The 6,028-nt window shown below is 37.2% G+C and overlaps 1 non-coding gene across 1 annotated transcript; it reads right to left on the bottom strand.

Moving 5' to 3' along the window:
• Nucleotides 1-1,551: 1,551 nt before the first annotated feature.
• On the bottom strand, nucleotides 1,552-1,658 carry LOC116535938. Its single transcript, XR_004262400.1, has one exon. It is a non-coding gene; the product is annotated as a U6 spliceosomal RNA (small nuclear RNA).
• Between the last annotated feature and the right edge of the window lie 4,370 nt (nucleotides 1,659-6,028).

The following is a 6,028-nucleotide window of genomic DNA, read 5'->3' as shown; positions in this document are numbered from 1 at the left end:
GTGGTCTGTCTATTTTGTTGATCTTTTCAAAAAACCAGCTCCTGGATTTATTGATTTTTTTGAAGGGTTTTTTGTGTCTCTATCTCCTTCAGTTCTGCTCTGATCTTAGTTATTTCTTGTCTTCTGCTAGGTTTTGAGTTTTTTTGATCTTGTTCCTTTAGCTCTTTCAATTTTGATGATAGGGTGTCGATTTTAGATCTTTCGTTGCTTCTCATGTGGGTATTTGTTGCTATAAATTTTCCTCTAGACACTGCTTTAAATGTGTCCCTGAGATTCTGGTACGTTGTGTCTTCGTTCTCATTGGTTTCGAAGAACATCTTTATTTCTGCCTTCATTTCATTGTTCATCCAGTCAACATTCAAGAGCCAGTTGGTCATTTTCCATGATGCTGTGCAGTTCTGAGTTAGTTTCTGAATTCTGAGTTCTAATTTGATTGCACTGTGGTCTGAGAGACTGTTATGATTTCCATTCTTTTGCATTTGCTGAGGAGTGATTTACTTCCAATTATGTGGTCAATTTTAGAGTAGGTGTGATGTGGTGCTGAGAAGAATGTATATTCTGTGGATTTGGGGTGGAGAGTTCTGTAAATGTCTATTAGGTTTGCTTGGTCCAGATCTGAGTTCAAGTCCTGGCTATCCTTATTAATTTTCTGTCTCGTTGATCTGTCTGATATTGACAGCGGAGTGTTAAAGTCTCCCACTATTATTGTGTGGGAGTCTAAGTCTCTTTGTAGGTTGTTAATAACTTGCCTTATTATCTGGGTGCTCCTGTATCGGGTGCCTATATATTTAGGATCGTTAGTTCTTCTTGTTGCATTGATCCTTTTACCATTATGTACTGCCCTTCTTTGTCTCTTTTGATCTTTGTTGGTTTAAATACTATTTTATCAGAGACTAGGATTGTAACTCCTGCCTTTTTTTTGCTCTCCATTTGCTTGGTAAATCTTCCTCCATCTCTTTATTTTGAGCCTTTGTGTATCCTTGCATGTGAGATTGGTGTCTTAGATACAGTACACTGATAGGTTTTGACTTTTTATCCAATTTGCCAGTCTGTGTCTTTTGACTGGGGCATTTACCCCATTTACATTTAAGGTTAATATTGTTATGTGTTAATTTGATCCTGCCATTTTGATGCTAGTTGGTTGTTTTGCCCATTAGTTGATGCAGTTTCTTTATTGTGTCAATGCTCTTTACCATTTAGTATGTTTTTGTAGTGGCTGGTACTGGTTGTTCCTTTCTATGTTTACTGCTTCTTTCAGGAGCTCTTGTAAGGCAGGTCTGGTGATGATGAAATCTCTAAGCAATTGCTTGTTCGTAAAGGATTTTATTTCTCCTTTGCTTATGAAGCATAGTTTGGCTGGATATGAAATTCTAGGTCGAACGTTCTTTTCTTTAAGGATGTTGAATATTGGTCCCCACTCTCTTCTTGCTTGTAGGGTTTCTGCTGAGAGATCTGCTGTGAGTCTGATGGGCTTCCCTTTGTTGGTAACCTGACCTTTCTCTCTGGCTGCCCTTAACATTTTTTCCTTCATTTCAACCCTGGTGAATCTGAAAAATTATGGAATGCTTCACAAATTTGCATGTCATCCTTATGCAGGGGCCATGCTAATCTTCTCTGTATAGTTCCAATTTTAGTATATGTGCTGCCTATGCGAGCACTATATTTTATTTTTTGACATGTACTCACCCAGGCTGGAGTACAGTGGCACCATCTTGGCTCACCACAACCTTTGTTTCTCAGGTTCAAGCAATTCTCCTGTCTCAGCCTCCCGAGTAGCTGAGATTACAGGCACATGCCACCATGCCTGCCCAGCTAATTTTTTTGTATTTTTTTAGTAGAGACAGGCTTTCACCATGTTGGCCAGGCTAGTCTTGAACTCCTGACCTCAAGTGATCTACCCACCTTGGCCTCCCAAAGTGCTGGAATTATAGATGTGAGCTACTGTGCCCAGCCTGGTTTTCACATTTTAAAATTGAAGGTGTTGGTCATTTCCAGCCTTTAATACCCTTGAGCTTGTTAAGCTTACATTTTGAGATGCCCTTAAATATTACTTATTCCAACAGTGATTTTACCTAGATCACAGAATAGTCTGGAGAGCTTCAATCCAGATAACTGAAACCAAATTTCCAGGGGTAAGGCCACGGATTTTTTTTTTGTCTAAGTCTACCCAGAGGATTCTGATATGTTTGAGAACCATTGAATTAGTTCAACTTTTCTCAGTGCCTGTGTCCTCTCTGTATCATGTTTTTTCTTAGAAAAAATGTCAAACGTATAAAAAAAAACAACAAAAAAACAGAGAGAGTATGATATAAACTCATCACCTAGCTTCAACAATTATCAACGCATGACCAATCCTATTTTATTTTTGTTCCCACTCACTTCATAGAATTATTGGCAGGTGATGGTAAACCTTTTTCTCTTAAATACCTCCAACTTTGGAGACCTTACTACCTCCTGAGACAGCTGGTATTAGTTAGAGTTCTTTGAACTGAAAATGACAAATAAAACCCATCTCAACTCTAGATTAATTAAGAGAGACCATCCTTTGGAATGACGCTAGAATATTTCATACTCTTCAAGAGTGAGCTAAGTGTTGTGGGAGACTCAGGAATATCTGGAATTCAGAACTCAGTGCTCTTTGTTTTCTGTCTCTCTTCTCTTCTCACTTCCTCCTTTTGGTGAGAAACTCTTCTCTGGTTTTGTCTCTTAGAGCTTCAGCCACAGGCACCCTGACTACTCTTCATTCCTAAATCCCATAATCCCAGGGACAGAGCTCTTTGGCCTGACTTGGATCAGGTGCATTCTGCAGTGTATTCCCGTAATAGCCATGAGGGTGTGGGAAGTTATTCCCCAGAAGTTGGGATGGAGTAGATAAATGTTCTGGCACCCATCATGTGTCCAACCCTGAATTTTCAGATTTCACTGGCTATTGAAAATATCTTTCCTGTAGAAGACCAATCTCTCCCTTTGTCAATCTCCACCTCTAGGTTTCTACTCCACTCTGGAAACATGCAGACCCTGTCTGTTTCTCTTTTCACTTGATTTGAAAACAACTATGAAATCCCCATTTAATCTTCTCTCCCCTAGGCTAAACAGCCCTGGTTCCTTCAACACTTCCTGGCCTAACATGATTTTGAGCCCTTTCTTTGTCCTGGTCATTCTTGTCTGGATGGACTCCAGTTTGTCACTTAAAAATTGGCACTCAGACGGAAGGCAATAAATATTCCAGATGTGGATTTGCCTGCAGAGCCAAGAGCAGGACTAAGCAAGCCCCACACCCCACACATGTACATATGTACATTGTGGACACAACATTGTGTCAGCACCACTCCAGCCTGCAATCTTCCTCTGGAGTCTTGGAATGCTCAACTCAGGCTGGGTTTGCAGTCAGCTAAATCCCAGCTCTCTTCATGGGAATGGCTGCTAATCCAGCAACCCCTCCTTTTCTTCAATCTTTTCCTTGAACCTAAAATGTTGATTCCAGGTTTTAAAAGTATCATTTTAATTTGGCCTGATTTTTCAGGCTTTCAGAACATTTTGGAATATTTATTTTGCTCCATCAAATATTAGTTGTCCTTCTCAGTTCTGTCAGCTGCAAGGGTGAGACGCAGGCCTTCTTTGTCTTCAAGTCATTGGTAAATGGTTAAAGAGAACCAGTCAGAACACCAGGACACAGGAACATACTGCCAAAGACTTCCTTCTTATTAATGTGGCTCCATTGATCAGCTTGCTTTGCTATGATGATTAGTCACTATATGAAACTACAAGTCCACAATTCCTTATTCACAGTTCTAAAATTTTAAAATAAATTAAATTTAAAAACTCTCTTCAACAGAATACTGGAAAATCAAACCAATAGCATATTTAAAGGATTATGTGTGATGACCAAGTGGGACTTATGCCAGAAATCCAAGAGTAGTTCACATATGAAAAATAATCAAAGTAACACATTACAAAAAAAAGGGAAGAACATCTCAATTTTTGCAGAAAACATTTAACAAAATCCAATATCCTTACATGATTAAAATCTCTCAGAAAACTATGAATAGAAGATAACTTCTGAAACATAATAAAGAATGTTTATTTTTTAAAATCCACAGCTAACATCATATTCAATGGTGACAGACAGAAAAACCTCCCTTCTAAGAACAAGATGCCCCTTTTAACCAGTATTATTCAATATTGTACTGAAAGTTCTAGTCAGAGCAACAAGACAGAAAAAAAAAAAGAGGAAAAGGAAAGAAGTTAAATTAGCTTTATTTGCAGATGAGACAATCCTATATATAGAAAAGTCCAAAGGATCTATAAAAAGCTACTGAAGCTAATAAATTCAACAAAGCTGCAGAATACAATGCCAACATATATTTAAAAAGTTGTTTCTGTATACCAACAATGAACAATCTAAAAAGATCATTAAGAAAATAATTCCATTTATAATAGTGTCAAGAATAAAATATCTAGGATAATTGAACCAAGGAGGAGAAGGACTTGTATGCTGAAAATGATGAAACATTGATGAAAGAAAGTAAAGACTTAAATATATGTACATACATCTACATTCATGGATTAGAAGATTTAATATCATTAAGATGAAAACAGTACCATGTGCTCTACAGATTTAATACAATCTCTGCCAAAATTCAGGAATTTTTTGTTTGTTTCATTGGTTATTTTTGTTTGCAGCAATGGAAAAGCTGGTTCTCAAATTTATATAGAATCCCAGGGAGCCCTGACTAGCCAAAACAATCTTTTAAAATTAAGAACAAAGTTGGAAGACTCACACTTCTCAATTTAAAAATTTATTACAAAGCTATAGTAATCAAAACAGTGTGGTACTGGCATATAGACAAATGAAATATAATTAAGAGTCTAGAAATAAACCCATATATCTATGCCAATTAGTTTTTCATGAGTGCCAATCACACCCAGTGGGGAAGGAATAGTCTTTTCAACAGACTGGACTGGCACAACTGTGATTTCCATGTGCAAAAGAGTGAAATTAGACCCCTGTCTCACACCATAAATAAAAGTTTACTCAAATGGGATCAACAACATAAATTTAAGAACTAAAATCATAAACATTTGAGAATAAAACCTCACAGTTAATCTTCATGATCTTGGAAATGGCAATGAATTTTTAGATATGATACCAAAAGTCCAAATAACAAAAGAAAAAAATAGATAAATTGGCCTTCATGAAAACTAAAAAAAAATTTGTGCATCAAAGGATATTATGAAGAAAGTGAAAAGACAAACTAAAGAATGGGATAAAATATTTGCAGGTCATACATATGATAATGGTCTAGTCTCTAGAATATATGCGAACTCTTACAGCTCAAAAAAAAAAAAAAAAACAAAAACCCAATTTAAAAATGGGCAAAAGATTTGAATAAACATTTTTGAAAGGAGAGATACAAATTGCCAACAAGCATTAGTCATTACAGAAATGCAAAGCAAAACCACAATGAGATACTACGTCACACCCACTAGGATGGCAATAATGAATTTTTAAAAAACACATAAAGTAACAAGTGTTGGTGAGGATACATACCTCTTGCCCCCACACACGCATAAGCACCCTCCACCATTTTCAACATTCCCCCTAGAGTGGTACATTTGTTTTGACTGATGAACACATGAAACATCATAATCAACCAAAATCCTTAGTTTACATTAGGGTTCGCTATTGGTATTATACATTCTTTGGGTTTGGGCAAATATATGGTAACATGTATCTGCCGTTACAGTATTATCCAGAGTATTTTCACTACCGTAAAATCCTTTTTCTTTTCTTTCTTTCTTTCTTTTTTTTTTTTTTTTTTTTTTTTTGAGACGGAGTTTCACTCTTGTTACCCAGGCTGGAGTGCAATGGCGCGATCTCGGCTCACCGCAACCTCCGCCTCCTGGGTTCAGGCAATTCTCCTGTCTCAGCCTCCCGAGCAGCTGGGATTACAGGCACGCGCCACCGTGCCCAGCTAATTTTTTGTATTTTTAGTAGAGACGGGGTTTCACCATGTTGACCAGGATG

Source organism: Sapajus apella, unplaced genomic scaffold (genome assembly GCF_009761245.1).
Source record: "Sapajus apella isolate SASKATOON/1434 unplaced genomic scaffold, GSC_monkey_1.0 scaffold3, whole genome shotgun sequence".
NCBI lineage: Eukaryota > Metazoa > Chordata > Mammalia > Primates > Cebidae > Sapajus > Sapajus apella.
This window is presented reverse-complemented; position numbering and strand designations above follow the sequence as displayed.